This window comes from Palaemon carinicauda, chromosome 7, assembly GCF_036898095.1.
Source record: "Palaemon carinicauda isolate YSFRI2023 chromosome 7, ASM3689809v2, whole genome shotgun sequence".
NCBI lineage: Eukaryota > Metazoa > Arthropoda > Malacostraca > Decapoda > Palaemonidae > Palaemon > Palaemon carinicauda.
In genome coordinates, this window is record NC_090731.1 from 86,803,535 (window position 1) to 86,813,534 (window position 10,000).

Genomic DNA, 10,000 nt, shown 5'->3' on the forward strand with positions numbered 1-10,000 from the left:
TATCGATGTTGTTTAATTCGGTTGTTAAGCAATTTTCCGGTTTGACACACATATTTCTTGTCATAACCAGTACATGGAATTATGTAAATAGAGCCACTATTATAATTTGGAGAATTATTTATTAGGACATTCTTTACCGTTCCTGAACTATTAAAAACTAAGTTTACTTTGAATATTTTCAATAAATCTTTTATGTAAGCAAAGTTTTCATTGTATGGAAGTGCCAGCACATTCTCATTCTTAAAAGGTTCCCTATTCTTGTCGGAATAAAATATATGCCTAGCTTTCTGTAGAGACTTGTCAATTAAAACTTTAGGATATTTTAATTTAATTCCTATGTCATTAATTCTACGAAATTCTGCGTCTATAAATTCGGGGCTGCAAATCCTTAAAACCCTTAAAAACATACTTGAAAAAACAGAAACTTTTACACTAGTTCGATGATTTGAATAAAAATGAATGTGGGAGCAAACATTAGTAGGTTTCCTGTAAATATAAAAAACAAAGCCTCTATCGTTTCTATGCACTAAAACATCTAAAAATGGCAATTTACAATGATTCTCTTCTTCAATAGTGAATTTTATGGAGTATACTAAACTATTTAAATTTTCCAAAAAAATATTTGTTTGGCCTACATATGAGAATCTAAATATAGTTTTGGAAAAGTTAAATAGTTTAGTATACTCCATAAAATTCACTATTGAAGAAAGCATAGTTTACTTTACTTGAAAGTAAAAAAAAAAAAAAAAAAAAAAAAAAAAAAAACGTGACTGTTCTGCTGCATTTCGCTTTCAGTACACATAGACCCAAATTCTCACAAAAAGAAAAACAAATAGCAAGTAAACTACAAATTCTCAACAAAGCAAGTTCACATATATCATAATAGTATTTGTGCCTTTTACCATGAGAAAATAGGAACTGTAACAATATGAAAACATAAGATACATAATATGAATAATTGAAAAATCAAGAACCAAAATACTCAAATGTTACATATTAGCAAATGAAATCTGAAACAGACTTCCATCATTAAAACATATCATACAAAAATACTCATTATCGGCAAATGTATTTCAAAGACAATCCAAAAAGAGAACTAATCATCAATCAACACTACACATGTCTGTATTCATGATATACTGTATGATTTACCAAGAGAACATATAATAGAGGACAGTGACGGCAAAGTTACAATTTGTACAACAGAAAGTAACCCTTGTATCTAAAAATAGTTATCTTTTCTAATTCCTACAGTCCATTAGTGGATGCAGTCATCGTACAAAAAGATTAATGCCCTCATATGTCAAGTCTACACTCTGGCTCAGTCAATGGACTCTCAGTCTGAAAGAGATCTAAGATATAGTACTGGTAATCACAACATATTAACATTCATTAGGTTCAAACCAAAAATGATAGATGCTAGCAAAAAAAAAAAAAACTCTCAAATTACCTAAAAGAAAAGTTTCAAACAAAAAAAAACATTCCTCGGAAAACCAACATATGTGCACATATCCTAAATATTCCCTTTCCATAGATACTTTCGTATCTCCTGCGTATACCTAGATACACTATAGTTATCATTAAACAGTGACAATAATAGCTATTAAATGTGTCCATTGTACATAGAAAAAATATCATTACAAATGTTACTAGTCATAATATTCTCATATAGCTATATCACACTAGTGAAGTGTTTACAAACCAAGGTACTAGTATATAAAAACAAAAACAAAAACAGCTGTGCCAAAAACTAACCAATGCGCATCACCATCAACAGTTAACTAACTATACCATACTTACAAAAAGTACCATAGTCAAACAAAGCTCTGTTCCTCCACTCGAAACACTTCTGCAGGCCTTTGCAGATATCCATGCAAAAAAGCAACAAAATAACAAAATGGTACCATTATAACTACTCATTTGAGCCATGCCTATACTGTGCATTAAGTATGACATGCTTGGGATCCCCGGAACCAACCCCACTGCTGAGGTGTTCCCCACACCTCCGCGTTCATTACAAGAACCTTGGCGTCGGCCCTTCTCAAAGCATCTTGCTTGAGGACAACAAAGCAACCTCTCCTACGAAAGGGTCTGCCAGCATAAAAGTCTGGCCTCCTCTTTTTCCCCTCCATCGGGGTCAGGTAGGGCAACAAAAAGCATCAAACCAGAACACCAGTCCAACCAGACGGTGAAAAAAGAAAACAATTTCTCATCATCCACAACAGGAATGTCCAAATTTCCAAGTTTTAATCAGCATCTGCCAATTCACAACAAGGGACATAAAAAAAATCTAAGGGCATCTCGATGCCCGAGTACAGAAAGTCTCTCTCTCTCTGACACGCTTTTCCCAAGCGCGCCCGCATGACAACATTGTCATCGGGGCCATGTTTTCAAATTTTTCATGTACAATCTGGGCAAACTGCTTTAATCAATTTCCAGAGAATAAGAAAAAAACTTCAAAGTAAAACTTTCTTACTTCCCTATCCTTAAGGGACAATCATTAGCCCAAAAAAATCTCTCATCCATTCCACACTTTTTTTTTTTTTCATCCTGCGAAAATCTTGTATCTCTCTCTCTCTGCACACCTCATACCTTCACGCGCACGTATGCAAACGCAAACATTTACACACAGGGATTCTCATGGGTCGAATTCTGCTGGCCCAAACTCTCCAATAGTCACCAAAATCTTACTTCCTCGCATCTTTCTTACACTTCTTAGCGAGCAAAGAACTTACAGCTAAAAACGTCAGAATAAGAAAACAAAAAAACATAGCATGCCAAAAAAAAATACTGAAACCAAAAAAACAAACTAAGCTCAAAATCTTAAAATTATGTCCTTAATCTATACACAAAACAGGCATCACGGCACAAAAAAAAAAAAAAAAAAAAAAAAAAAAAAAAAAAAAAAAAAAAACAGAGTACATAACAGTCTCGTTTGACCTTTGAGACAAGTCACTGAGACTTACATAACTCCGAAGGGCAATTAGCTAGCCTCTTATTGGTCTCTGAACATACACAAAGCCATTAAAATACTAGGCTTTATCTCATGGATTCACCGAATCACTTAATTACAACCAAATCCACCTTTTACATTATACCATGACACCTTTTTTCTTTAACATAATCTGACATAAAACATAACTCTTTCTTATCAGCCATTAATTAACTAACGAAGGCAACGGTATGGCTACTCATTGTCACCTTCTAACCCAAAGTTTGTTTTGTTGATGATTCCCTCGATACTCAAAAATAAGTAAACAACTTAAAAACTCATTACATGAATCAGAGTTTATTGCTTGACTAAGCTATTCTTCAAAACACAGGGCGCCTGTCAAGTCTTTTAACACCACTGCTAAAATTACCGTGTCACCAATATCTGGTTTTACAATCATTCTGATCATTTATTTTATTCCTTGGCACAAACAAAAATCTACGGCAACTTCTTCGCCGTTTCTCAAATTTTTCACATTACTTATTTGTTCTCGCGAGTTAAATGGAGCTGACAAACACATAAGAACTCAAATTCTCTTGTCTATATCATGTTGCCAATTATTACCTAAAAACAATCAATTTTTGTTCACTTGTCACGATTTTTCCAAAACACACAACCCTATACACAGTTAGAAAATAAAGATTTAATTCTGACCTTTAAGTAAAAAGAAATTACGTTACTTGTCAAAGTCTTACGTTTCTTTTCAAAAAAAAAAAAAAAAAAAAAAAAAAAAAAAAACTTATTCAAGATGTGCTCTTTAACAGTGACTGTGACATCATAATGCTTACTCAAGGAATTCACACGTCATCTCATTCGTTTCATTCATCCTCCCTCATATCAGCTGACTCTAATCGGGTACCCTTCAAACCTAAAATGCATTCACACTCCCTGTTAAATCATTTGACATTACTTACTCAAAATAGTTTGTTAACAATGCTCGGTGTCATCAATCAGACCGAACACTGGCAAACAAATCACTTATGACATTGTAAATAAAAGAAACCAAACGCAAAATTTCTAAATCTCCTACGTGACATTACTAATTGCTTAACAACTGTTAACAACCGAACCCATTTATGTCATTACGTTAACAAACAAGCCTTCATTATTTAGGATAATCTCAGACCCAAACCAGCAAACAATAACTTAACTCTTTCTCTTAAAACATTTCATAACGATCTAAGTAGGCTACTGATCGACAATACGGAGTATGACGTAAGAACAAATATTGTGAAACAAATTACCCAAATTACCAATGTACCTAATTTACATTTCTTTCTCCATAATTTTACTAAGTACATACTCAAAAGGGACATCATAAAGAACTTCATAAATTACGTTTTAACACTGAATTTACAAACTTACATTTCTTCTCTCGAATTAAACAACTTATTATTGTTAACACAGAATTATCTTAACATGTGACTTTACTTCTTTTCAAAAAAAAAAAAAAAAAAAAAAAAAAAAAACATTTAACATGTTTGACAACGAAGGTCTCAAAAAAACAAACTTAAACTATTATAAACCAAAGAAACTATGCAATGAAAACTTATAGTTCATACAGCATAAAGAACAATTTCTCATTTAACCACACAGCAACAAAATCAGTCTGATTTTCTTCTTTTGTGAAAAGAAAAGTTAATCTTTACTCGAAGCTTTAACATTGAAAACATTTTACTCGACTATTTGCTTTCTTTAATCTAAACTAGTGTTCTTTCATTTAACTTTAACATTACGTAAAGAAAACGGAATGATAGCTTCGTTACTCTACACACTTTTACAAAATATCAAAACATATCAGTCAATCATAAAACTACAGATTTTGTACCACGTTACTTAACTTATGTGTAAGTTAATTGCTGTGGGTCGCCTTTGGGTCCCTCGTCCTAGAGTTGCTGTCTGGGACCTCTTCCAATTTTCGGGATTGTCCTTGGCCTTTGTGGGCGTGCCATTTCTATCAATGTGCCCGCTGCTGGTGCTTGGACGACAAATTCCTTTATGGTTAGGGTAATCAGACACATTCCCCCTGCTTCCGTTGACAGGGTCCATAGTAGGGTCCTGGGTCGTCATTTCAGATGGCAAGTTTCGATGCTGTTACTCCCGCGACGGGAAACTGAACACAACGGCGATTTTAGACGTACATGAGGGCGTACCGTCTTCTCTTCCAACAGGAACATTGCCATGTCATCCTCTCTAGGACGGATGTGTTCCTTACAGTTTCCTCCCTTGGCCTTCGTCTGTTTCGGCCCGCTCGTCTCGACGGAAGGGCGCTAAGGTCTCCTCCCTGCTGGTCCTCCGTGGGTGACTGATTCACTAAACTTCTCCTAGCTGCTTCCTTCTGGACAAGAACATATTTACATAAATGTTCATGCAATCTGGAGGTACTAAGGCCTAACCTCCATTGTAGGTGTATTTTCAAATGTGCCCATGAACTGGGTTCAACAAATTCGAGATCTCTCCTCACTTTCCTCTGGGTATTTCCTCGAATTCTCTGTTTCGCCACAACGATTTTTTGACGATCGGTCCAACACTGCTCTGACATCGCTGCTTCCACAGAACTCAGAAATGTTTCGTATTCGCTGTATCGTCCATTCCCTCCAGCCCAGGGTTTGAACCTATCTTTTAGTGAAGGGCTGTTTTGGTAAACTCTCTGTAGTGCTAGTTTCTCCGCGCCCGCCGATGTTCTAATAAGGACTTCCATTTCGATGAAACTATTATCCTCTCATGTTGTAATTTCGTAATTTCAGTTCACTTCTTAGTTGAAAGAAATCCCACTATCGCACCACCATTAATTTGTCCCAAATCACGGACAAACAATTTTCATAAATATAATTCAGGAAACGGGATAAGACAGATGCGATTCTGTTCTTTTTACACAGTCAGTGAGCACTTAATATAATTTCCTTAAGTCAATTACAAATCAATTCCTTTAACTGACTACTGAATGAGGGCTCTTACAAATATTCAATTCACATCTATGTTTGGGCAGAGACTACAACCCCGGGAGACCAAGTATAAGTTACGTTACCTTGCAATGAAAACTACAAGTATAAATGGCTTAGCCTTTTAGCCCCGGGCACAAACGGGAAGGACGTTAGCCCTTAATCGTGGCTCTCTTCAAACTGATCAAAGGCATGGTAGGCGAGGAAGGCGTGATCCATGCGCGTCATGGGGTTGGTGCCATCTTGCCTGGGGGGTCCTGGGTATGGGTCCCCTCTTCGAAATGAGAGCATTGCCCAACGGTCTCTTGGCTGCAGCCTCCGCGACCCCCTTGCCTGCAACGACAAAGTTGGAAATAGAAAAAGGACCTAGTCATCATGTATGAGACACCAACGGCCTCAGCGGTGCCAGTCGGCGCTGACACTATGTCTGTTACTCAAGCGAAGGCAGCAGAAGAGGTCATCGGCATGACCCCAATCTCTTCAAAATTATGTTATTACTTGTGACAGTCTAAATAATCTCTCCAGTTATTCCTGGCTTTTCTTTTGACCTCACTATCAATATTGGAATACTTAGCATGCTCTTCCTTGTAATTTTCACAACTTCCTCGAAAAGTTTCAACAATCAATTTCTGTCTTTGTCTCCTTATTATAGTATCGCAAGTATCATTTGATACCCATGTTTTTCTTCTTGTAACTGTGTGTCCCAAGACTTCACTACCAACTGACTGATATATGTTCTTAATATCACACCATTCTTCATTAATTGTCTGTTCTTTCTTTCTTAAAGTCTCTAAGATGGCAAATTGATTCCTACATTCAATTGCAAATGTTTCTCTGTGCTCTTCTTTTAAAAGCTTAGTTGTATAAAAACTATTTATTCTATCTATCTTTTTGTTGGGTGATTTTAGTTTTAATTTCAGTGAGGCAATTGGGAGCTGGTGATCACTACCAATATCTGCACCTCTTTAGCTTCTCATGGTGAAGTCCATGTATACTTGTGAATGTTCTTGTGTTGAAAGGAGCACTTCCAATGACAAGATTGTTTGCTGAACAGAAACTTATGAAATTTACTCCATTTTCATTTACAACTTCGCCAAGACCCTCAAACCCCATCACATTCTCTATCCCTTGATTATTTCTGCCAACTTTAGCATTGAAGTCACCATTCCATATCTCTTTCTGGGATCTCATCTATTACACTCTGTCATTCTTCATAGTATTCATCTCTATTTTCTTCAAGTGAATCATTTATCGGGGCATAGCAAACTATAATACTCATGCTGCAATGCTTTGATTTGATCTTTACTTGTAACAAATTACTATTTACACCTCTCCGCTCGGTTAATGCCTTTTCTGCTCTTGGTGTCATCATCATTCCTACCCATTCTCTTCCAACTCCATCTGATCTTCCTGAGTAGATATATACATTGCCTTCGTCTAGTTTCCTTACCAATTCACTTACAACGTGGGGACAAGTTATCCAAACGATATTTCATAAATTCACTCTCCACCTGCTGTAACTTCCCAATCTGATTCATGATTCTAACATTCCAATTACCTATTTTCAATTTTTCTTTAGTATTTATAAACTGGGAGATTTGTAGCAGCCAGCTATGCCCGGGATTTGGGGCCATTTTCTCATATTCTCTTTCCATGCCTGACTAAATCCGTAGAGGATTCATTGGCTAGATATATCAAAGCATAGCCAGTTCCTTGTGATGCGCAGTGCCTATCTAACTAAGCCAAGTGACCCTGCCGGTCCATACTAATTCTAGTAAGATCAACCGTCAGGCATCAGGAGTAAAAGCCGAAGAGACAGTTTGTCCATCTCCTTAAAGCCGATCCATAACCCTACTGATAGTGACTTCATCCAGATTTAGGGGGGAATTTCCTACACACCCAAACTCTCATTACTCCACCAAGTTGCTCATCCGCTTATATGAGTATCACCATTGGCAAACGTGGATTGCTAAGATATACTGCCTAGCTTTATGGATAATATAATGATAGGGCATCAAAAATTCAACTCTTGGTATTTTCTAACTCTATATTTGATGCTTTGTCTTTATAACGATTAAATGCAATATACTTTCAGATTATTGAATTTTATGTTAATCTATGCAGAATACCCATAAAACATAAGGAGTTTCTTCCATTTACACTCCTTGTGTAAAATTCGCTCTAAATTAATTATTTCGGAACAGTAGGGGAGAGCCAGAACACTAGCAAATAGAAATCAAGTACTTAGCACGGTAAATATACCGCCTAGTATGGTAAATATATATATATATATATATATATATATATATATATATATATATATATATATATATATATATATATATATATATGTATGTATATATATATATATATATATATATATATATATATATATATATATATATATATATATATATATGTTCTCACAAAGCTGGTCTAATGTAGAGTAAATACAGTAGTTTGATAATGATTTTATTTAAATTTCATTTGTTCATTGAAGAGATGAATATCTAGCCCTTAGATTAGCTCCTCTTATGTAGAATTAAGTATATTATATAAATTACGTAAGACTTTCGTCGTTAATTTCATTGTATTCCTTATTCGAGTCAGTATATGTAAATTTACGTTATTTTTAAGAATTAACTTTATTATTTTGCGTATTTTTCTTACGAAGTCTTATGTAAACTGTTTAAGAGTGTTATTTGATCATCTACAATATGTACACCCAGCAACAAAACCGGTGTCGTCTCGCCAGACCTGACTTGGAGTGATGGTTTGAATGTGGTGGGTACAGAATTTACCAGTAGCACTCATAGAAATGCGATGATTAATGATATATATATATATATATATATATATATATATATATATATATATTTATATATATATATATATATATACATATATATACATATATATATATATATATATATATATATATATATATATATATATATATATATATATATATATATATATATATATATATATTAGAGGGATAAATAGGTCTTATCTCTTATTCCTATAGGAAATGCAATCGTTTCCGATAATAGTGATCGAAAAGTATAATCACCCTGATATATTTCAATTCCTTAATACATTTCTCTATAGAACATCCTTAAATACTGTGGGAACTGACTATTCCAATTAATATACGTCTGAATGATAAAGCCTTCGTTTGCATTATCCTAGCAGCTGCTCTCTCTCTCTCTCTCTCTCTCTCTCTCTCTCTCTCTCTCTCTCTCTCTCTCTCATACCTGTATCTAGTAGTTGGATAAGGACACACTTTTTTATGTTATTTGGATGTGCCCAAGGATCACACAAAACCGATAACTACTTTGCAAGCTTGCGTTGGATTTGCATTTCTTTTGGGGGAAAATCCCAAGTTCCAAAGATGTTCAGTAACTACCTAAAAACACAAGCAAACCTAAACCACTTGTGATATTGGTTGATTTTCAGGCGTAGTCGCTGGTCACGTGGTTTAATTTTTATTTTCTATCAAATCGCAGTTTGGTTATGGATGGTTTGTTACCTCACTGAACACCTCTCCACCATGATCTTTAACCCCCACCTGATTATAGGTCTCGTAGTTATGATGAGATCCTTCTGATGGAAGTTCTTAGGAAAATTAAAAAACAAAATACTAAGACGACAATATTTCATACATTTATTCTCCAGGTGTTTACAATAATTTCATAACTACAAATAACGAAGTAAATATGCTAAAGACTGATTGAACAGATATCGAGAGTAATAGATTTCTTGAAGAGCTTACCGGGGGAACACTTTTAAGGTGTTGGACATCGGACATGAAACGACAAATAAAATCATAATATTACGAATACTCAATGCTAAGGAAATATTTCCTTTTGCCTTGGGAAGGGTGAAGCCGGCTAGACTCGGACCTTTGAGCATTGAGCAATCGTCACCAGGGAAGTGGGTTCGCTTGGAAGTGAGCGACTTGCCCAGATAATTTGATTGATTGATCGATTGATTAGAAGTTTTCTGTTATCCTGACCTCTAAGTTTATTGACAGTGAATCATATAATATGAGTAAACAATGTGT